Source organism: Lithobates pipiens, unplaced genomic scaffold (genome assembly GCF_037356315.1).
Source record: "Lithobates pipiens isolate NorthernLeopardFrog02 unplaced genomic scaffold, aLitPip1_a1.2 Scaffold_18, whole genome shotgun sequence".
NCBI classification, from domain to species: Eukaryota; Metazoa; Chordata; class Amphibia; order Anura; family Ranidae; genus Lithobates; species Lithobates pipiens.
Genome location: NW_027507758.1, coordinates 444,127,883 through 444,152,968, shown reverse-complemented (window position 1 = coordinate 444,152,968; position 25,086 = coordinate 444,127,883). Strand labels below are relative to the sequence as shown.

General features: G+C 43.9%; 1 long non-coding RNA gene across 1 annotated transcript in view; it reads left to right on the top strand.

Annotated features, from left to right (window-relative positions):
* LOC143990204 (uncharacterized) overlaps positions 1 to 24,297 on the top strand; it is a 76,804-nt gene extending 52,507 nt beyond the window's left edge. Inside the window, exons 2-4 of the long non-coding RNA XR_013277212.1 lie at positions 17,949 to 18,025; positions 23,779 to 23,956; positions 24,048 to 24,297. This is a non-coding gene — a long non-coding RNA (uncharacterized LOC143990204). The remainder of the gene's footprint in view (positions 1 to 17,948; positions 18,026 to 23,778; positions 23,957 to 24,047) is intronic.
* Positions 24,298 to 25,086: the final 789 nt, after the last annotated feature.

Below are 25,086 nucleotides of genomic sequence, written 5' to 3'. Positions count from 1 at the left end.
TGGGCTGGGCTGGGCTGGGCTGGGCTGGGCAGAGGGGCAAAACGCAGGTGCTAGCAGGTATCTGGATTGATCCTGCTAACAATGCGTTTTTTTAGAACCCTAAATTGCTGGGCACGCTAGTATAGATCTGATCAGATCAGATATTGATCTGTTCGGATACTATACCACTAAGGGAGGTGTATGCTTTGCGCGTGGGTGTTAGCGGTGCTGGCACTAACCTAGCACTGCCTGGGGCGACGCAGACCCTTTCTGACCCTAAAACCAAATTTATATCACCCGCCGAGTGATCAGGGGGTTAAACCTTTATTAGGTAATAAATGGCGGGTGCCCTGATGCTATAAAAAGCGAACTACCTAACCAGCGTCACCCGTAACACTTATACGGTGATCACTGGTGAAAGGGTTAACTAAGGGCAATCAGGGGTTAAAACCTTTATTGGGTATTTATATGGGGGTACCTGAAGCTTTATAAAAACCTGACGGGGAACCTAAATAACTAAATAACTAACTGGCTAACCAGCGTCACCAGTGACACTTATGCAGCGATCGCTGGTGAAAGGGTTAACTCTAGGGGCAATCAAAGGGTTAAAACCTTTATTAGGTTATATATCGGGGTACCTAACGGTATAAAAACCTGGCGTTGAACCTAAAAAAAACTAGCTTCCTAGCGGGACCAGTGACACTATTGCAGCGATCAGAAAAACGATCGCTTAGTGACACTGGTAAAAGAGGGTGAAAGGGTTAACTGGGAGGGCAATCAAGGGGTTAAACCTTTATTAGGGGGGGGGGTAGGGGGCTACCCTGGACCTAAAGGGGCCTAACACTAGCTGCCCTGACACTTTTTACAGTCACAACTGACACTAAATGTAGTGATCAATAAATAAATGAACACTGCATTAGTGACACTGTGACTGGGGGGGGGGCGGGGGGGCGATCGGGGGGGTGATCGGGGGGTGACTGGGGTGAAATGTGTGCCTGTGTGTACCTATGTGTCAGTGGACTGTTGGTGCACTTACTTGGACGTCTTCACTCCTCGCTGTCCGGTTCAAAAAGACCGCCACGAGGAGTGTGACATCACTTCCTCCTCCTGTGTTTACATTTTCACAGGGGAGGAAGTTCGTCACTGGCCAGGAGCGATCGAGAGGGGATGGCCAGAAACCAACGGCCATCCCCTCATCGCGGATCGCTCCGGCACTGAAAGGGACCGCCGTATCTAGCGGGAGGGGGTCCGATCGGACCCCCCACCCGCTAGAAGGCATTCACGTACATCTACGTGATTGTGCCTGCCTGTGCCATTGTGTTGACGTACATTGGCAATACGGCGGTCCTGAAGTGGTTAAAGTGCATAACAATCAGGTGCCATCATAGCTAGTGCTAAGCTGAATGAAGTTGAATGAATATGTACTACCATTTTCTGGGCGTTTTCTGCTAATGACTACAATAATGTCATGTCTCCTGTAGCCAGTACAGGTGCATTTCTCACCTCCTCAGCTACCCTGTCAACCTTTCACCTCCTATTGAGGCAGTCTCTGAAGTAAAGGTTGTGTTGAACAGTACATCACTTAGTTAATTAACTCCACTACACAACAACATTGCCATGTCTTCTGATGGCCGAGTCACAGACTCAGTAAATTAGATCCAGGGCTGTTTTTAAGGCAGGGCAAAAGAGGCAGCTGCCCTGGGCCCTGTCATTGTTGTGGGGCCCAAAGCAGCTGCCACATACTTGCCAACTATCCTGGTTTAAATTCCCTTGTTCCTTGAAGTTTTAGTCCCGTGCTGTGTCCCAATATCTCAGTGTGAAGTGCCGCTATTAATGCTGCCCAGCTCTGCCCTATTGTTGTATACAGATGACTCACCTGCAGACCCTGTGTTTACATGTAAATAGTGGTGGCATTCATATGTATATCATGCCCCCCCAGGTCAAATCCACCATCACCTATACTGAATGCTGCCCACTGGGGAGGTAAAGGGGAATGCTTGAAAGTCCTGCCTACAACTGTGGTCATTAAGCCTAACATCTGCCTGTTCTGCAAAGGCAAGCAAATAGGTGGGTCCAAAGATGAGCAGAGTAGGCAGGTAGAGTTAAAGGGGGTGGAGAGTTGGAGTGGAGAGGATGGGGGAGGTTTGGGGTGCAGAGGTTAGCAGGGGTTTTATGATGAAAAGGTGTACTGACAGGGTGGATAAAGATGTAGGTTGCATGTGGTGCAGCCCATTCATTTCAATGGGCTGCTCTTTGTGCTAGAAATGCGGAAGAAGGTCCCTAACCCTTTTTCAAAATCACACGGTGCCGAGGCACATGTCAGCAGATGTGTGAGGGTGTCATTAACAATTGATGGCATTGCTGTGTATCTGCTAAAGGGCAGCTTCAGATTTTGCATGCGTTCCTGACACACAAATGTGAACGCAGGCTAAATGTCTCAGTTACATTGGTGATCAGTGTAAATCTTCTCATTACATTGGGGCCTGGTGTAGAATTCTTTCATTCATGTCTGATCTGATATAGTAAACCGATTTTGAGTCTAGCTGCTATTTATTGTATATCTCATAGCAGGTGGAGAGCAAAATTGCATGGGGGGGGGGGGGGGCGGGTTGGGCTTTGGCGTTGGTGGCCCCATGAGAATTTTTGCCCAGGGCCCAATCAATATTAAAGACAGCCCCGATGAGATCCACCTTCAAGCAGCTCTTGACAAGTGCTAGAACTGTCCCTGTGTCTTCACCACAGTCTCTGCAGATATCTTGCTTTCTATAAGAAGCTTATAACTTCTTCTCAGCTTACTCCACAAGGAACGCTTCAGTGGATGCATGAAAATGCTGTGCCATACCACTACTAGGCTCCACAGCAAGCCCACAATGCCAATCCAACAACCAATGGGGCTTTAGTCCTAGATGTGAAGCTGTGGGCGATCTCTCACAGCTCCCAACTTTCCCTGATTTTTAGGGACTGACCCTGATTTGGAGCAATCTCTATCTGTCCCTCATTCCTTCTCAGTTGTCCCTCATTTTGGTCTCATCTATATAACTGTATATAAAATGCACTTTTTATCTTTCAAAAAGTGTTTCCCAGTGCTAAACATTTTATCCAAATAGTAGTGTCAAAAAAAGTCCTTGTGGTTTTAATGAACCTTTTTTTTGGTTAATTCTCCTTGAAAGGGGTGTGCCAGGGGGTGTGTCCTATGCCTACATACGTTTACAAGGAAGTGTCCCTCATTCCCACCTCAAAATGTTGGGAGGTATGATGTCTTCTAAAAGTAAGGCAGTATTGTTTAACCACTTGCCGTCCGCTGCATACTGATATACGTCAGCACAATGGCAGCGGTGGGTAAATGGGTGTACCTGTACATCCCCACCGCGTACAGCATGACCGTGCCCGTGGTCTCCCAGCGATCATGTCACGGAGCCGCAGAACCGGGAAGTGCCTATGTAAACAAGGCATTTCCCCGTTCTGGCTTGTGTCATGACAGCGATCACTGCTCTCTGTCATCGGGAGCAGTGATCGCTGTCATGTGACTTGAAGCCCACCCCCCCCCCCCACAGTTAGAATCACTCCCTAGGACACACTTAACCCCGTCATCGCCCCCTAGTGGTTAACCCCTTAACTGCCAGTGTCATTTACACAGTAATCAATGCATTTTTATAGCACTGATCGCTGTATAAATGACAATGGTTCCAAAATAGTGTCAAACGTGTCGATGTGTCTGCCATAATGTTGTAGTCCTGATAAAAATCGCAGATCACCGCCATTTCTAATAATAAAAAATAAAAATGCCATAGAACTATGCTCTATGTTGTAGACGCTATAACTTTTGCACAAACCAATCAATATATGTTTATTGTGATTTTTTTTAACCAAAAATATGTAGAAGAATACATATCGGCCTAAACTGAGGAAAAAAATGTTTTTTTTATATATTTTTGGGGGATATTTATTATATCAAAAAGTAAAAAATAATGTCAATGTTCAAAATTGTCGCTCTATTTTTGTTTATAGCGCAAAACATAAAAACTGCAGAGGTGATCAAATACCACCAAAAGAAAGCTCTATTTGTGGGAAAAAAAGGATGTCAATTTTGTTTGGGTGCAACGTTGCACAGCGCAATTGTCAGTTGAAGCGACGCAGTGCCGAATCGCAAAAAGTACTCCGGTCAGGAAGGTGGTAAAATGTCCCAGGGCTGAAGCGGTTAAATGTCCACCCCAGCACAGTTCTACAACTGCCCTGGCTTCAGAGCTAGGTACATTTCCCCCCTTTTTTGACAGCCAAACATATTTGTTCATACAAATGTGCTTCTCACTGAACACTCCACAAAACACGGTGCCAGCAATTTCCACATCTCCAGTCATGCATTCTTCAGTCTGCCTTGCCTCTTTTGTAAACACAAGGCTGCATTTTGTATACTCTCGCACAATATCTGTTATTAGTTTGCAGCAATGTGCCTCAAGTTTGGTTCTTTTCCAGATAAATTAGGTAGACACATTTTAAAAGAGAAGCATTTAAAGCATGCTTTTCATGTGATTATTTGTTCTGCTATAATCTGTTAATTATGGCGGACCTCAATTTATTGGTTCACCACAAAACTTGTGTCAATGCATCATTCAGAATATGAAAACAAACAAGAGAAATTACTTCAAGATGTTGTGTAATATAATAATCAAGATTAGCAATGCTATGATGTGCATTTAAAAAAAATATATGGGACCTTCTGTTTAGCTCTGAAAAAGCAGGATATACAGTATTTATTAATCTACCAGAAGTAGGGAACATAGCATGGCTGTAAACTATAGAGCAACACAATGAAAATGTGCACTTGATTCTGCACAGAGGAAAACAAAGAGCCCAACTATATTTACAACATTAAATCATGTTACTTATATGGCATTAACAGACTTGTAATATTTTACCAATAAATAATTCCAGAAACATACTATTGTGTTTGTAGAGCAGGAGTTTTGCCAACACCAATTCATATTACAGCTGGATGTTTTCAACACTAGGGTGAAGGAAGACTGATTGGTATCTGTGCCATATAGACACAATCTTTGTTTCACTATTTCTGTGTATAGTACCCCATCATTCTATACAGCGGTATACACTAGCACTATGAAACCCCTCCACAGTTCTCCACATGTACTGTATCCTGTTGGATGAATTTTTGACCCATATGATGTTCATCAGTATGATCATCATAAGTTTTCAAGTAAAACTTTCTACGAGCTGCTGGATGCTATTTGTATCGAGTTACTCTCTGTTAATCCTACTGAGACTTGTGAGAAAAACATCTCATTCACTGGACTAGTTAGAGATCTCATTTCCAATGCTTTGTTTGGAGAGGCAAACAAGAGGGGTGCATGCTAAGGGTTGATAGCAGTTATGCCTATACATGCTGCATGGCACAGATTGCTGTTTGGGAGTAGATTTGGCATTTGTTCATGACCTACTACACCAGGCTTTCTCAACCTTTTAACCCTAGAGGAACCCCAAAAAATAATTTTCATGTGTCGAGGGACCCTTTCTAAAACCAGATCAGCAGGGCACAATAGGAACAATGCTCCTGATATTGGTGGTCAATAGGAAGAATGCCCCCCGCTTAAAGTGGTGTTCAGAATGCTACCCTTAAAGACAGCTAAAAAGATATTTGGTGCCATGGCTTTGCAAAGTGGTGCTGAACCTTGAACTCTGTAGGCATCATCAAATAGATGGTTCATCAGCTACAGCTCAAGGAACCCCTAGCAACCTCTGGAGGAACCCCAGGGTTCCACGAAACTCTGGTTGAGAATGACTGTACTACACTATATTGTTGTTTTCCCTCAGATGGTTGATCCAAAATGCTGCATGGTGATGATACTGAAAAAGAGGAGTTGCACGTAAGAGTTTGCAAGCCTGCTTTTCCTTCCTTGATTAAAGCGAGATAATACAATCTGGATGAGGGTTTCTAAAGCTTATTTTGCCTTCCTTGTATAAAGTGAGACAATGGGGGTTATTTACGAAAGGCAACTCCACTTTGCACTACAAGTTCACTTGGAAGTGCAGTCACTTTAAATCTGAGGGGTAGATCTGAAATGAGGGGAAGCTCTGCTGATTTTATCATCCAATCATGTGCAAGCTAAAATGCTGTTTTTTTATTTTCCTTGCATGTCCCCCTCGGATCTACAGCGACTGCACTTCCAAGTGTACTTGTAATGCAAAGTGGATTTTCCTTTCGTTAATAACTCCCAATATATCCGGTGAGTGTGGCGTGCTCACGAGAAGAAAAGAAGTCTGGACAACCGCACTCCTATGCCATTTCTTTATACATGTTTCACACCAAGGTCAGGTGCTTACTCATAGCTTCATGAGTGTGGCCATCCAACCTTATTTTCTTCTAAGTATCTGTTTGCATACCAGGCTTGCACCCTCCATGTGGGATAGAGGCTTTTTGGAGTAGCAGGGTAAGAGAAACTGCTTTTGATCGATGTACATCTACATATATGTTTTGGGCTTGCTCATGGGTGGAGGGACAGCACATTTGGATTATTTTCATCTATTGAACGGACACTGCACTTTCCATACAGGCTGTCAGTTATATATTACTATGCACACTGCTTATTTGGTTTTTATAGACATTAGTTTGTAATTGTATTGACATTGTAACTTTATTTTGAAACAGTTACAGTTCATTTATTCACATTGTAGCATTGTTGTACACATATTTTGTATGCTCTTATATATTGGTTGGTGAGGATAGGTCAGCCCTAGGCTCCTGGAGGTGTTAGTCACAGTTCGTGCAGATAACCTAGGAGATTATTAAAGTGATTGTAAAGGCAGAAGTTTTTTTTTTTTAGCTTAATGCAGTCTATGCATTAAGATAAAAAACCTTCAGTATGCATCAGTCCCCCTAATACTTACCTGAGCCCATCTCTAACCAGGGATATTGCAGGAGAGACTCGGCTCCCCGAGACTCTCCTCCGCATTGGCTGAGACAGCAGCGGGGTGCCATTGGCTACCGCTGCTCTCAATCAAAGTCAACGAGCCAATGAGTGGTGGCACTCATCGGGGGAGAGGCCAGGAGAGACAAAGAGGGACCCGAGAAAAGGAGGCTCTGGGCTGTTGTATGCAAAACCACTCCACAGAGCAAGTAAGTATAACATGTTTGTTATTTTTAGGCAAAAAAAGAATCACTTTAAGCACAGCAGCAAATCATTTAATTTTAACTCTAATTTTAATTTTCAGTTATTTTCACTATTTATTTTAGTTTGGCCCATTTAAGATCTGTGCATGACCAAGTATTGCATACTGTTATTTATATTCTTTTCATAGAGATACCTAAGCGCAAAATGGGGAAGCCTTCTGAAATCCCTTATAAAGTTTTTTTTTTAGAAAAAAGGTTGTTAGGCTCTGAACACCGTCTTTGTATGAAATGAGATTTGCTTTGTGTACTAGTCTTGCTTGGGCTGGCAGTGTTGAATTTGCCATAGGAGCTTGCAATTCTGGTAGACTTTGCACATTTGTGATGGCTAGCTGTTTGAGAGAACTGACAGTCTGCCTAGGAAGAGTTAGTTGCTATGCAGTGCTATATTGTGCTATATTGTGCTAAATTACTGGTAAAACATTCCTTGGGCTGGTGTTTTTTTCACTAAAAGGGTTAATAACTGTCCTAAAGCTCTGTTAGCCAGGGGCTCCTAATGCATGTTGTAAACACCTGTGCAGAGCAGTCTGAACAAAATCCTTATTCCTATTAACTAGCAAAGCCGAATTCTACATAATGTTCATAGCCCCAGCTATAATAAAGATATGTTTATAATACCTGGTTACACTAAGCTATAAGAAATTAACAGTTAGGTAAAAACCAGGTATCCCTATGTAATGAGGTGCGAAAAGCACATGGGACACATTACTCCTTCTGAGAAAAACATGCATAAGATCAATATTATGTTTAATGTCTATGAAATTGTGATTTCACTATATGTTGCTTGTCTGAATTTTAAACATGGTAAGGTGTAAATATTGATACATTGAGAAAAGTGAAGGAGTGTCCACTGAAATATAATCAAAAACTTTACAATACATTATACCCCTTAGCCCTTTTCATTTAGTAGAGTTGGTGCAGTGACACAAAAAAGCTGATGCAATTGGAAGCTGACAGCTCTTGTTTCCATCACAACTTTTTACAATTGCTGAGAGTAATTTTGAGGGCCAGTGACTGTGTTAGAATCAGACTTATGGTGAAGGGAATCAGACTGTTCCAGAACCAAAGACCAGGCAAACCTTGTTAACCATTTACGGACTGCCGCACACCGACATACACCCTGTCATGGGAGGGATGCCTAACACAGGCATCCAGCACAGAATAAACAGATCAATGGGCTGCACTGAGGAATGAGGCTCGAAAGGTAAGTGAAAATATAAATATTTATTAAGGAAAAAGGCACACGTGCAAACCAAACAAACACAGCAAACCATAAACAAGCAAGAACACAAATAATACACAGCAAACCATAAACAAGCAAGAACACAAATAATACACAGCAAACCCCAAAACCCTAAACTAACTAACTAACTATATACATGGAAAGGGAACACATATATAACAAGGCAGGGATGAGAGACAAGGGGAACAGGAGGCCAGGTGGAGGAAGCGGAAGGGGAGCCAAGGCAGGGATCAGGGGACAAATCACAGGTATAGGGAACAGAGTCCAGGACAGGAAGCAAATCAGGAACAGGTCTCAGGCAACAGGTCAGGCAGGGACAAGGCTAGCAGGAAGGATTCTGAAGCAATGAGCCTCAGTGAAGGGCGGGCTTATATACTTCCAAACCATACCACTTCAGGTGCAGCTGGATTATTAGAATGTCTGTTTGCTGGGAGACACCCGCTGGTGACCACCAGAACTGCAACCTTTGATGGCAAAAGCAACAGTGACACCAGCAGGCGATCCCAGCAACAACACCGTTCCTGACAGTTCCCCCCCCTAAGGAGTGGCCTCCGGACACTCCATTCTGCCCTTGACCTGACAGTGCATGTAAATGGGGAAAAGTCCAGAAAGGTATCCCCTGTGATTGCTGACTTCTTTGCGCTCTCCGGCCAGAGTCTCTTAACCTACTGGGAGGCATGCCACCCAAGTCCGACAATGGAACATGTATCCCACCACCAGGGTCTGGAAGTTTAGATCTGGAAATAAAAACAGGCTGGGCAACTTGCTTCGGATCATCGGGCCGGGCAGCAGGCTCCAGGTCATCAGGCTGGGCAGCAAGCATCGGGTCATCAGCCTGGGCAGAAGGCTTGGCAGCGAGCTCCGGGTCATCGTGCTGGGCAGCGAGCTCCGGGTCATCAGGCTGGGCAGCGAGCTCCGGGTCATCAGGCTGGGCAGCGAGCTCCGGGTCATCAGGCTGGGCAGCGAGCTCCGGGTCATCAGGCTGGAAGGCCGGGACATCAGACTGCAAGGCATCGGACTGGAAGGCCGGGACATCAGACTGCAAGGCATCGGACTGGAAGGCCGGGACATCAGACTGCAAGGCATCGGACTGGAAGGCCGGGACATCAGACTGCAAGGCATCGGACTGGAAGGCCGGGACATCAGACTGCAAGGCATCGGACTGGAAGGCCGGGACATCAGACTGCAAGGCATCAGACTGGAAGGCCGGGACATCAGACTGCAAGGCATCAGACTGGAAGGCCGGGACATCAGACTGCAAGGCATCAGACTGGAAGGCCGGGACATCAGACTGCAAGGCATCAGACTGGAAGGCCGGGACATCAGACTGCAAGGCATCAGACTGGAAGGCCGGGACTTCAGACTGCAAGGCATCAGACTGGAAGGCCGGGACATCAGACTGCAAGGCATCAGACTGGAAGGCCGGGACATCAGACTGCAAGGCATCAGACTGGAAGGCCGGGACATCAGACTGCAAGGCATCAGACTGGAAGGCCGGGACATCAGACTGCAAGGCATCAGACTGGAAGGCCGGGACATCAGACTGGAAGGCCGGGACATCAGACTGCAAGGCATCAGACTGGAAGGCCGGGACAGCAGACTGCAAGGCATCAGACTGGAAGGCCGGGACAGCAGACTGCAAGGCATCAGACTGGAAGGCCGGGACAGCAGACTGCAAGGCATCAGACTGGAAGGCCGGGACATCAGACTGGAAGGCCGGGACATCAGACTGCAAGGCCGGGACATCAGACTGCAAGGCCGGGACATCAGACTGCAAGGCCGGGACATCAGACTGCAAGGCCGGGACATCAGACTGCAAGGCCGGGACATCAGACTGCAAGGCCGGGACATCAGACTGCAAGGCATCAGACTGCAAGGCCGGGGCATCAGACTGCAAGGCCGGGGCATCAGACTGCAAGGCCGGGGCATCAGACTGCAAGGCATCAGACTGCAAGGCCGGGGCATCAGACTGCAAGGCATCAGACTGCAAGGCCGGGGCATCAGACTGCAAGGCATCAGACTGCAAGGCCGGGGCATCAGACTGCAAGGCATCAGACTGCAAGGCCGGGGCATCAGACTGGAAGGCCGGGGCAGCAGGCTGGAAGGCGTCAGGCTGAAAGGCCGGGGCAGCAGGCTGGAAGGCGTCAGGCTGGAAGGCCGGGGCAGCAGGCTGGAAGGCGTCAGGCTGGAAGGCCGGGGCAGCAGGCTGGAAGGCGTCAGGCTGGAAGGCCGGGGCAGCAGGCTGGAAGGCGTCAGGCTGGAAGGCCGGGGCAGCAGGCTGGAAGGCGTCGGGTTGGAAGGCCGGGGCAGCAGGCTGGACAACAGGCAGAGACACTGGCACAACAGGCTGAACAGCAGGCATTGGAACATCAGGCGTGGAGGCAGAAGTGGGTGATGACAGAATGGTATGGGTTGGGAAAAACTTCCGTTTCTTTTTGGTTTTAGCAACTGAAGATTTGTATGTGGGTACAGGGCTGTAGGTAGTGGATGCAGCTGGTAAGAGCGAAGAGTGGAAGGATGGTAAAACAGAGGGAGCAGATCTTGAGGGGAGATTCAATGGAACTGATGAAGGCAGCTGAGAAGTAGCAGAGGGGTTAAAGGCTGGGTAGGTACAGCAGGAGGAAACAGGGTACTGGTACTTCATTGGTAGCAGGGTGTATTGGTCAGAAATTGTGGTTGTTGGGGGTAATAGAGAGGAAGATATCCCAGCAGGCTGGTATCTGGACACAGAAATGGGTGGTTGGGAGCTGACAGAAGCTGAGTACAACAAGCTAGACCAGGCCTGTAATAATGGTTGCACAAAATCTGGTTTGCACACGGTTTGTCTGACCAGAGACTGCACTGAATCAATACATGCTGCAAGCACCTGTTGAGGACAAGCTGAGTATTGCTCAAAGAAAAAGGCCGAGTCATCTTCCAACAGCCACACCAAAGACTCTACCTGAGCTGCACTAAAAGGGGGTTTATAGTCATCACCTCCACTAGAGGCATCAGACAGGGCCAACTCTGTACAGATCCGAATCAATGGCTGCACATCCTCAAACAGGAAACTGCCCTGATCAACAAAAACATGGGCTATACGGATACATTCCAGCAGTTGCTCTCTAGTGTATTCACCTAATGTCTGATGACAAAAATCTCTGTCATCTGTTGCCAGAAGCGAAAGATACAGGATATCTTCCAGATGCATTTTTCTTGGCAATAGCAAGTGTCCAGACCCTATTCCCAAGTGCAGCCGATCTGTTAGTATGGCTTCAGAATTCTGTCATGGGAGGGATGCCTAATACAGGCATCCAGCACAGAATAAACAGATCAATGGGCTGCACTGAGGAATGAGGCTCGAAAGGTAAGTGAAAATATAAATATTTATTAAGGAAAAAGGCACACGTGCAAACCAAACAAACACAGCAAACCATAAACAAGCAAGAACACAAATAATACACAGCAAACCATAAACAAGCAAGAACACAAATAATACACAGCAAACCCCAAAACCCTAAACTAACTAACTAACTATATACATGGAAAGGGAACACATATATAACAAGGCAGGGATGAGAGACAAGGGGAACAGGAGGCCAGGTGGAGGAAGCGGAAGGGGAGCCAAGGCAGGGATCAGGGGACAAGTCACAGGTATAGGGAACAGAGTCCAGGACAGGAAGCAAATCAGGAACAGGTCTCAGGCAACAGGTCAGGCAGGGACAAGGCTAGCAGGAAGGATTCTGAAGCAATGAGCCTCAGTGAAGGGCGGGCTTATATACTTCCAAACCATACCACTTCAGGTGCAGCTGGATTATTAGAATGTCTGTTTGCTGGGAGACACCCGCTGGTGACCACCAGAACTGCAACCTTTGATGGCAAAAGCAACAGTGACACCAGCAGGCGATCCCAGCAACAACACCGTTCCTGACACACCCTAACTTTATAGAGGAATAGCATTGTTATGGCAGCAGCTAGCTGCCATAACCCCAGTATCCTCTTCTTTGGCCGATGGGTCACTTTCCGATAAGAGTGGTCTCTGCGGCAATTTGCTGCAAGATCACTTTTATCGGCGGTGGGAGAGGGCACACCTCCTCCCGCCATGCTCTGGTGTGCTCCGCCGTTTACCTGAGCCGTTGGCAGTGGCGGAAATGATCAGATGTTTTCCCTTGCTGGGTATGGAGACGAGTGAGGGGAAGATGGCCCCCACCCGTCTCCATACCATTGCAGGGCGGAAACAATGTCAAGACGTCACTTTCGCACATAGCTCTGAAAGGGCCATTTTTTTTATTGCATTTTTTTATTTTTATTTTTTTTATTCAAATCTTATTTTATTTTATTTAATTTATATTCAAATTAGCGAATACAACCACAAAATAAAAACATACAATAATTTCCCATACATCCATATTTCCCTACCCTCCCCCAAACCTCTCCACCTCCAATTCCCCCACCCAGTGATATTAGATACATATTACAATCAACAACGTATCGAGAATATAAATAAATACAAAGTTAAACAATCTACTCTTTCCTTTCTCCCTCCCACCTCCCCGCCCCATGTTCACTCTCTCCTTCATCCATAACTCTTACATTCCTTTCACTCTTGCTCACTACTCACACCACTTTCCCCATATTTTAACAAACTTCCCATAGTTACCTCTTTTCCTATATATGTATTCCTCCTTCTTTATTGTATCTTTAACCATTTCCATCCATTCCTTTACTAAGGGTGCTTCCCTCCTCTGCCATTTATACGCAATTAGTTTTCTCCCTTGAAAAGGGCATCTGATTACTGCTATATGGATATCCCCCAGGACCTCCTCCTCTTCTATCAATCCCATTATACAAATTTTAGCTTCTACTTCTAGTGATAACCCAAGCACTTGGTTTATTTTTCCTATTACTCCTTCCCAATATCTATATAATCTTGGGCATCGCCAAATCATATGTATCAAGTCCCCTCTTCGATCTCCACATCTTGGACATTCTGCGTCTTGCCTGCTCCCAAACCTAAACAACTTAAGGGGGGTATAATATACCCTGTGTATTAAATACATTTGAGATATAATATGTGATGGGGATAATGAAACTTTCGCTCCCAGCGCCAAAACCCTCTCCCACTGTTCAACCGATATTGGGCCCACATCTCTCTCCCATTTTACCCTTTTTATATCCTCTATCTCCCCTTCTTGTTCTATTCTCTTTAAATACCCATAGATATCTGAAATAACTCCTTTCGATGTATTACTATTTATAATTCTCCTGAGTACAGGCATCTTGCTCCACTCCAGAATCCTTCCTCTGAATTGTACCTCCAACGCATGTTTAATTTGTATGTAATTAAAGAAGGTATGGGCAGGTAACCCATATTCATCCCTTAATTCCTGGAATGTTTTCAACCTCCCATCCCTATACAGTTGTGCTAAGAAGTGGACGCCCCTCCGGTCCCATTCTACTAATCTCCCCATTTTTTTTATTTCCACTAAATTTTTATTTTCCCATATTGGGGAAAATTCCATATATCCTTTATATCCCAAAATTACTTTTACCTCCTCCCAGCATTTTACCATCAGTTGAACTGTAGGGCATCTGGTCCTAAATGAGTCGGCCTCCACCGCTTCCACAACCGTATCATGCGGGGTATCTGTAATACTTGTAAACTAATTCTTGCCACTCCATTCTTCCATATTACTTCTGTAAACAAACTTTCCATTTTTTTAAACCAATATTTTGGAATCCAAACTGGTGAATTTTGTATGACATATAATATTTGAGGCATCCACACCATCTTAATTAAATTACACCTACCAGCTACTGACAGGGGGAGGTTCTTCCATACTCTAGTTTTTCGCTTTAATTTTGACATAAGTGGGACTAAATTCCCTGCTATATACTGCCTCGGATCTGGCGTCATATTCACTCCCAAGTACTTAATTTTCTTAACTATTTTAATTTGGGATACCTGTCCTGGCAATGGAGTATCTAGCGGATCCACTGGAAGGAGAACTGATTTTTCCCAGTTGATTTCAAGTCCAGAGAAATATCCAAATTCTTTTATCAGTGTCATTGCCGCTACCAATGAGGGCCCCGTATCCCCCCAAAACAGCATCACATCATCTGCATACATAGCGACCTTTTCCTCTTCATTCCCCCTTTTAAACCCCTGGATATCCTGCGCCTCTCTCAAGGCTATGGCCAGTGGCTCCACCGAGAGGGCGAAAAGCAGGGGTGACAAAGTGCACCCCTGTCTCGTCCCCCTCTCCAAGTGGAACCCCTCCGTACATTCCCCATTTATCCTCACTTTTGCCCTTGGTCCTGTATACAGCACTCTTATCCATTGCATAAATCTCGGCCCAAATTGAAATTCCGCTAACACCTTCCTCAAATAATGCCATTCCACGTTATCGAAGGCTTTCGTCGCATCTAAGGACATGACTGCTCTCCTCCCTTCATTTTCTGAAGGAATCTGAATATTTAAATAGGCACGTCTCACATTCATATTTGTGGACCGCCCTGGGATAAACCCAGTTTGGTCCTGATGTACTAATTTAGTAATTATGTTTTTTACCCTTGTTGCAAGTACTTTTGCCAGAATCTTAACATCTGAACACAGTAACGATATAGGTCTATATGATGCGGTCTCCAATTGTTTTTTCCCTTCTTTTGCCAAGACCACCACTGTGGCCTCCATCATTGATAGCGGCAACTGCCCCACTTCAAAGGCTCCATTGAACACCTGCAGGAGGGCAGGTAAAAGTATATCCCCAAATTTTTTATAAATCTCTATCGGCAGTCCATCCGGACCTGGGGCTTTCTGATTTATCATTTCTGCTGTTACTTTTTGCAACTCCTCCAGAGTCAATGGAGCCTCCAAGCCCTCCCTATCTTCCTCCGATAAACTGGGTAATGTTATTTTTCCAAAAAATTCCTGCATCTCCCCTTCTACATTGGGATTTGAAACTTTATATAATTCCTCGTAATATTTTTTAAACTCTTCCACTATCTCAGGTGTTGACTTCCTTATACCACCCTCCCTGTCCAAGATTGCCGGTATTATTGGGGAGGAACTATTTGATTTAGCAATTAATGATAAAACCCGCCCCACTTGTTCCCCTTCACCAAAGGGTGAACTGCCTTTTCTTCTCCTCTTTCTCCCATATAAGTCTTTTATAATCTACCTGATTCTCCTCCCATTCCCTATAACTCTCTTCTGAAGGGGCCCTTAAATACCTTTCTTCTGACATCCTTACCTTCTCTTTTGCTTCTATTTCCTTAACTGTCCCATTTTTCTTAATCTGAGATATCTTTTTTATTAATTCCCCCCTTAGGAAGGCTTTCAGAGCATCCCACATTGTTCCCAAGGACGTGGATCCTACGTTTATACTCAAAAATTATTTTAAATTTGCTTTTACCCCCTCCGTATTATCCATTAATTCTAACCAGAATGGATTTATTTTCCATTCCCTTCTACTGCATCCTCTCCCTATTGTCATTGAGAGCGTCACAGGTGAATGGTCTGAAATTCCCCTTGGTTCATACTCCACCTTCTCCACCATCCCCAGCGCCTCTTCATTACATAGCACCATATCGATCCTGGACAAGGTGGAGTACGTCCTGGAGTGGCAAGAATACTGTTTCCTTAAGGGGTTCCATCTCCTCCATATGTCCACAAAACCTGTTTCTTCACAAAATTGGAATATCAACCCATTGGGTCCCCCCCTACTACCTGCCTTCTGTGGAAACAGGCTTGTCAATTATAAACTTCAACAGTTCATTTAATATTTCTGCATTAAATGGCGGTGGGATATTCACATTTGCAATCACACATACTTTATCTTCTATACCACAAAAGAGGAAAACATATCTCCCTTTATCATCTATGATGCTCTGCCTGCAGGATAAGCCCGACCCAGGATCTATCAGGACACTTACTCCCCTTGAATAAGAGGTGTACGTAGAATCATATTGTATCCTATACTTCCTGTGTCTTAACACACTAATTGTATCTCGATCCAGGTGGGTCTCCTGCAAACAGAGCATCCCATAATTGCCCATGTTTCCCATAGAAAATACCGCACGCCTCTTCAACTGTTCCTTCACCCCACGCACATTCCAAGAACAAATTTTTTACGTTTTTAGTGAGATTCCCTGCTTTACTACTTGCTTCCATATTTAAACCCAATATCGCAATATCAAACTTCTATTCTCCATTCTGTGTACTTTCTTTGTGTTTTAACACGTGTTCTCCCCCCTACTATCTTCCAGTGCTCCCTAGTTAAATCGCACTCACGTTTTATTTCTAGAATTTGCAATATTCCTTACGCACATTTTTAACACATTTTATACAAATTTGACAATTTATTACCTTGTGCCTCAATCAATCTCATTTTCTTGTGACCTTTTCCCTAACCACCATATTTATTGCTATTCCACACATCAACTCTGTGCTTAAATATTTTTTGTGCGAATGGCAATCCTTTACCATACCTTCCTGTACCCTTCCTTAACCTTTCAACCTCCTTTCTCACTCTATCATTCATCCATTCAAACTCTCCTTGAATTATTTGTCTACTCTGATTTTATTGCATTTTAGTGTAAATATGAGACCTGAGGTCTTTTTGACTGCAGATCTCATATTTAAGAGGTCCTGTCATGCTTTTTTCTATTAAAAGGGATGTTTAGGAAGCTTCCTGATGACGCAATAATAATCTTTGCGAAACACATAGTGGCTGTCGGGACCTCCGTTGGTTAGGTTCGGTGTATGAGGAAGAGGCTTGGGACGTATATTTCAAAAAAATCGCGGACCGCTGCCGAGGGCTTTGAGCACACAGAGGCAGATTAAATCCATACTCCCAAGTACATGGCTGCACATGCTTGGTGCCGGCTCAGGCACAGGCATATGTGAGTGTGAACTTTGTTGTGTTAAAACTTTTAAATAAATTTGTTTTGATATACTGCACTATGATGGTCCCTTATATATCTTTGTGAGTTAAATAGCATGAGAGGTTTCTATTTCCTGTTTGGAGAGGCTGTTGATTAGATCCCTAAAAGGAGTGGTTATCCTAAATGAACTAAAGGCGCATATACAGATTAGATCTGGTGAGTGGCCATTTCATTTGGTGGTGGTGAAGTCACTTGGCTGGTGATTGCACTTTATATCTGAAAAGAAGCACTTTTGAAATAAGAAGAATCAGTCAGCACTGGAGTGATTGTTCATTCATACATGCACTGTGCACTTTTTTTTACAGGAGTGATCACTCACTTGGGACATTCATAGCATATTGCAATTGGTTTCATATTTTATGTGGTTTAAGGCACTGTAAGGCACTTTAATTATTTGATATTACTGCAGGGGTGTCCCAGGTGATCACTCACTTGGGACATTCATAGTATATTGAAATTGGTTTCATATTTTATAGGCACTGTAAGGTACTTTAATTATTTGATACCATTGCAGGGGCGACCAGCCCGGGTAACGGGCTAGATGGATAGCTCTGCAGAGGTATTAACATTTTTGAATATTTTGACTATTTTTTTTATTTTTTTATTTCCATTACCTGGTAGACTTTTACCTAGTTACCGTGGGCTGTGTGTATTTGCAAGGGTGAGCATACATCTCTGCACTGTGGACTCCAACCAAGGTAAGCCATTACATATGCATAGTTTCATAGTTTCATAGTTAGTTAGGTTGAATAAAGACACCAGTCCATCAAGTTCAACCTGAGTGTCTACAATTGTCCCTATCCCTGTACATTGCACACTCACATCGGTCCCTACCCTTAAGGAGCCCACAATTGAAGGTCCCCATTCATATACTATGGCCAATTTTTTTGACTGAAGCCAATTATCCTACCTGCATGTCTTTGGATTGTGGGAGGAAACCGGAGTACCCGGAGGAAACCCACGCAGGCACAGGGAGAACATGCAAACTCCAGGCAGGTAGTGTCGTGGTTGGGATTCGAACCAGCGACCCTTCTTACTGCTAGGTGAGAGTGCTAACCACTACACCACTGTGCTGCCCATGGTAATGTTTATATTACTGGTTGTTATACTGCCATCTTGTGGTTATTTTTGTTGTAGCGCCATCCCTTTCTGTGTTCCCTACCATCTTCTGATGTACTTCCTGTTCCTGCTTCATTATGCTTGTGGGGAAGAAGATGGCCACTTTTGTATAGGCCTTCCATGCTATACCAGAAATTCCTATTCCAATGGACATGGGTGCTGAAATCTTAGTCTTGCCTGGAAGGGACATTCTCAAAGTACATAAAGTACCTCAGAAGTGCAATAGATCTGGCAATGCCTCAAATGCACAAAGACTTGGCTGGGTAATAGTGAGTGATGTATGCTTGAATAGAATGCGCCCACCATCTGAGATCAACTCCTTCAAAACTCACATGTTAAGCAATGGGCATGCATCTCACTTCAAACAATGCCCTCATCATTATGAAGTAAAGGAGAAGCCTCTTGACATCATCCAGGTATTTGATGTTACGCTCATCCCCTGTGATGACAACAGTGTTTTGTACTACATGTGATGACAACAGAATAACCTTGTCAGTTGAAGATCGAGAATTCATCACAATAATGGACAATTAATCCTTCAAGGATGAATCTAACAACTGTGTTGTACCATTACCTCTTCGTACTACAAGAGTCAGACTTCCAAATAATCGTGAACAAGCTTTATCCAGATTCAATTCACTTCAGTGAACACTAAAGAACAGGCCTGAAATAGCGGAACATTTTGTTGCCTTTATAAAGGATCTTTGACAATGATCATGCTGAGCCAGCTTCACCTCTTCTAGTACATGACGAATGCTGGTATCTGCCTTTCTTTGGAGTGTATCATCTACGTAAACCAAAGCAAATCTGGGTAGTGTTTGATTCCAGTGCCAAACATCAAGGTGTATCCCTGAATAATGTTCTTCTTACTGGTCCTAACCTAACCAACAACCTTGTAAGAGTACTTTTGAGGTTCAGAAGAGAGACAGTTGCCATAACTGATGGAAAAGATGTGCCTGGTGGGTTCCAGCTATCTGATAAAGATTGTACACAGTGATTATACCTGCTAACACAGGCCAGGCATAGAGGTCTCAGCAAGGGATAAGTCACTATTACAACAGTTGGAGTCAGAATAATAACATTATATTGAATGCACCGTTGTGGCTGAAAGAAACTGGTATTTGTAAAAGGCTAAAAAAACAACATAATGTGAATAAATCACCAGGGCTGGCTTGCTTACACCTGAGGGTTCTCAAAGAACTTAGCTATGTTATAGCCAGACAAGTACTCTTAATTTTTAAGGACAGCTTGCTGACTGGAATGGTACCAGCTCACTAGCGAAAATGGTATGTAAGCTATTGGAAGGAATGATAATTGACCATATCCAAGAATTTATGATGAAAATAGTATTATTAGTAGTAACAAACATTGATTTATGAAATGCCAATCTTCCCAAATCAACCTTTTTAACAGATAAGATATATTAGGCTTTGATACAGTACCCCATAAATGCTTAATTTACAAATGAGGTTATTTTGGCATTGGGTATGATATCTTATGTACCTGGATAGAAAACGGTAAATGATAAAGAGGTTGGAATAAAAAGTTCAATCTCAGTGTTTGTTGGTTATACAAAGCTAAGCAGTGCAAAAACTTTGCAACAGGATATAGCAACTTTACAAGAGGACCTAGTTAAAAAAATAAGTGTGTGCAGCTAGATCGTAGATGAGATTTAATAAAGAAAAATGTAAAGTAATGCACTTGGGAGCTAAACATACAATGCCTTGAAAAAGTATTCACACCCCTTGAAATTTTCCAAATTTTTTCATGTTACAACCAAAAACTTAAATTTCTTTTTTTTGGAGATTTTATATGATAGACCAACACAAAGTGGCACATAATTGTGAAGTGGAAGGAAAATGATAAATGCTTTCCAAAATGTTTTACAAATATCTGAAAAATGTGGCATGCATTTATATTCAGCACCCCTGAGTGAATACTTTATAGAACCACCTTTCGCTGAAATTACAGCTGTAAGTCTTTTTGCATATGTCTCTACCAGTTTTGCACACCGAGACTGAAATTTTTGCCCATTCTTCTTTGCAAAATAGCTCAAGCTTTGTCAGATTGGATGGAGAGCATCTGTGAACAGAAATTTTTAAGTCTTACCACAGATTCGCAAATTGGATTTAAAAACATTTTACAAATATCTGAAAAGTGTGGCGTGCATTTGTATTCAGCCCCCTTTACTCTGATATGCCTAACTAAAATCTAGTAGAACCAATTGCCTTTAGAAGTCACCTAATTAGTAAATAGAGCCCGCCTGTGTGTAATTTAACCTCAGTATAAATACAGCTGTACTATGACGCCCTTTGTTAGAACCTTAGTGAACAAACAGCATCATGAAGGCAAAGGAACACACCAGACAGGTCAGTGATAAAGTTGTGAAGACGTTTAAAGCAGATTTATGTTAAAAAAATATCCCAAGCTTTAAACATCTTATGGAGTACTGTTCAATTTATCACTTGGAAATGGAAAGAGTATGGCACAACTGCAAACCTACCAAGTCAAGGCCGTCCACCTAAACTGACAGACTCAGAAAGGAGAGCATTAAGCAGAGAAGCAGCCAAGAGGCCCACGGTAACTCTGGAGGAGCTGCAGCGATCCACAGCTCAGGTGGGAGAATCTGTGCACAGAACAACTATTAGTCGTGCATTCCACAAAGCTGGCCTTTATGGAAGAGTGGCAAGAAGAAACCCATTGTTGAAAGAAAGAAGTCCCATTTGCAGCTGGCGAGAAGCCATGTTGGGGACACAGTAAACATGTGGAAGAAGGTGCTCTGGTCAAATGAGACCAAAATTTTACTTTTTTTGCCCTAAAAGAGAAGTATGGGTTTTTTATTTTTTTTTTGATTCATACTTACCTTGGTGGATGGAGCATCAGACCAATGCTATAACTGTCCCCCGTTGTCTCTGCACTGAGAACCAAGCCACCGAACCCCACCGATGGTTCTGTTCTCACAGATCCCCAGAAGAAAGCTCCTGACAGTCAGTCAGCGTCTCTCCTCTCTGCTCCTCCACGCTCACTGGAGCGATGAGCTGTGGAGGGATGGGGAGAGGCTGTCTCAGCATCTCAGCGGCTCGCATCTCAGCAGCCTGTGAAAACGGGTCACAGGAGTGCAAAACAAATTGCAATCCTGTGACCCATAAGAGAAGCCCAGTCTAAAAAGCTCAGGCTGAACTTCTCCTTTAAAGCAAAACGCTATATATGGCAGAAAGTTAACACTGCACAACACCCTGATCACACCATCCCCACCATGAAACATGGTGGTGGCAGTATCATGTTGTGAGGATTCTTTTCTTCAGCAGGGACAGGGAAGCTGGTCAGAGGTGATGGGAAGAAAACCTTTTAGAGTTTGCAAAAGACTTGAGGCTGAGGCGGAGGTTCACCTTCCAGCAGAACAACGACCCTAAACATACAGCCAGAGTTGCAATGGAGTGGTTTCGATCAAAGCATATTCATTTGTTAGAATGACCCAGTCCAGATCCAGAGCTAAATCCAATTGGGAATCTGTGGCAACACTTGAAAATTGCTGTTCACAGAAGCTCTTCATCCAATCTGACAGGCATCTGAATACAAATGCACAACACACTTTTCAGAAATGTATTTGTAAAAAAATTGGAAAACCATTTATCCTTCCACTTCACAATTATGTGCAACTTTGTGCTAGTCTATCACATAAAATACCAATAAAATACATTCACGTTTTTTTGGTTGTATCATGACAAAATGTGAAAAATTTCAAGGAACTATATGGATGCTAGTTACTTGCCAGGGGGAGAACCTCTGGGGGAATTGAAGATGGAAAATGATCTTGGGGTCCTAGTAGATTAAGGACTCGGCAATAGAATGCAAGCTGCAGCAAGCTGTTATAATGCTTTAAAAAGGGTATTTGCTCAAGAGATAAAACTATAATTCTACCATTTAAAAAAAACTCTGGTTAGGCCACATCTCAAGAATGAGATCCAGTTTTGGCCACCAGTCCTCAGGAAGGCTGTGCTTGAACTGGAGAGAGTTCAGAGAAAGATAATTAGAGGGGTTGAGGGCCTCAGTCAGTGGCTGAACTACCGCCATAGTGACACACTCAGGCGCTATGAGGCCCGCAGCCGAGTGGGGCCTGGTGAGGATAGGCGGGTCTGCGGGTGAGAGTGGGCGGCTCCCTGGGTCCGCGGGTGGCTCCGAGGGCTGTCAGTTGGCTCAGTTGGTGAGACAGCTGGGCGGCTCATGGGTGAGCAGACTGGCCAATCAGGGAGCTGGTGGACGGGGGGAGCATAGAGATGACATTATCTCCTACCGCCGACCCTGCATCCCTGCAGTGCAGATCCCCCCCCCCCCCCCTCACTGTGCAGGCAGCCACGGGAAGCAGAGAGATGACATTATCTCTCTGCTGCCTGACTGATAATCTGCTGCCTGACTGGAACACAGCAGGAAAGTGACACAGCAAGTGACAATCCATAATGTGTGACAGGTGACGTAACAAGTGACAATCCATAACGTGTGGCAGGCGATGTGGCAAGTGACAATCCGTAATGTGACAATCCGGGACATGGCAAGTGACAGTCCGGGATGTGGCTAGTGACAATACAACATTTTGCTGTGGGGCCCTGTGATTTCTAGTTACGCCCCTGGCCTCGGTCATAAGGAATGACTACAAACATGAAACATATTTATCCTGAAGAAGTACTTAAAATGGGATATGATCTCAATATATAAATCTTTACATGTGACTCTAGAGCTGGAAGGAAACTTTTTAACCTAAGACCACTAAAGAAGACACGTGGGCCACAGAATAAGGTTGGATGAGAGTCCGTTCAATCTGTTACTAAACTCAGGGCCCTGTATTCACTATATCTGGTCTCCCACAGTAGTACACAGAACATGGAAATGCAATAGTTTTAGTAAATATAAACTGCTAAATACCCTTTCTCATCACCAGTTAGAGCAGTCATGTGACTTCTATCAGTGTTCAGCAGAGCACTGGCTAAAGCTTGTAGGAGAAGTTTTCATTCTCTCCTGATTGTCCTATCAGTACCCCTGACCCTCTGTCTGAACAGTGCCGATTGAGCTTTTTTTCACTCTTTCTTTTTTTCTTTCTCTCTTTTTCACTTCCCTGACTCTTATCACTTGCTGGCATTTCTTTGCCATTTTCCTTTCCCCTTTCAGTCTCCTATGTCCCTACTATTCTTGGCTCAGGCTTTCAATTTATACATATCCTTAGTACTTAATGCATGATTATACTTTTTATACGCCTACAGTTTCCATTATATATGGACTCTCTGTTCATACATATAATTTCTACTCAATGCATTATTATACTTTTTTACGCCCACAGTTTCCAATGCACATGGATTCAGTGAGACTCCTGGGGACACACACTCACATGCGCACCATGCCTGTCCTCTGGTTTGCCCCACGGGGCTCCTGTTCAGCTCTGCCTCCACCGTTCCCGGTTGAGACCCTTGCTGCTACCTCTGGGAACCACACACCTGCTATCCTGGCCTCATTTAGTGGTGAGTATGGGACCCCATATTATGGCTCCCACCCTCTGCAACTACTCCATCAATACTACACAACCTACCCATTTATATTCTTCTATCCTAGGTACATCTGTACACACGTCAACCCCTGAAGAGCGAGCTGGGTCTTGCGAAACACGTCGGTTACACTAGATGCTTGTGTATCACATGTGTTCCACTCTTACGGTACACCAATGCTCGTGTTTTACATACTTATCATCCATTTATGTACCACTGTCTATTTTACATGTATGTTGTTTTACAACTGGCCATTGCTGATGATACCAATGTATGCATGCCTTTTACCTGAATAAACACATATACTTTATACTTCAGTTACTGGTATGATGCTTTTTGGCCAAATGGTGCCAACCTCATTTAAAGTCCCATTAGGGCGAATCTTTTGTTGAACAATGCTGATTGGCCCTGTGCTGATCACATGCACTCTCCCAAAAAATCTCTCTAGCAATAAACACCAAAATGAGCATTTACAGCTTGCCCCCAAGGCTCTGTTCTATCAGGAAATGATTTGGGGACCGTGGAAGAAGGGAAGGATCAGAGAAGACAGGATCAAATGGCAGTTTTATACAATGCAGAGGATTAACTCCTTAAGTTCCACAGTGAATATAACAAGCATGATTTACTGCATATGCAGGCTGATTTTACTGTTGTGCGCTTAGTAACACTTTAAGCTGAATAAGTAGTTCTTTACTGTCAGAGCAGTAAAGACGTGCAAATACCTTCCAAAGTCAGTGGTGTCAGCAGGGAGGGTAAATACAGTAAATTCAAACAACATTAAAGCCCCATACACACTATCAGATTTTCTGCTGAGTTTTTCCTTCAGATTTACCAAAACCATGTAGTAGAAGGGCCTGCCTGATTGCATACACATTGAAACTCCTAAGGTTTGACCTCATATTGTATGGCTCTGGTAAATCTGAAAGAAAAACTCTGATCAGTGTATATGGGATTTAGGTTTGTGTTTCTTAGCAAAAACAAAAAAAATGGTTGTGAAAGAAACACACACAAACACACACAAACACACACAAACACACACACACACACACACACACACAAACACACACACACACACACACACACACACACACACACACACACACACA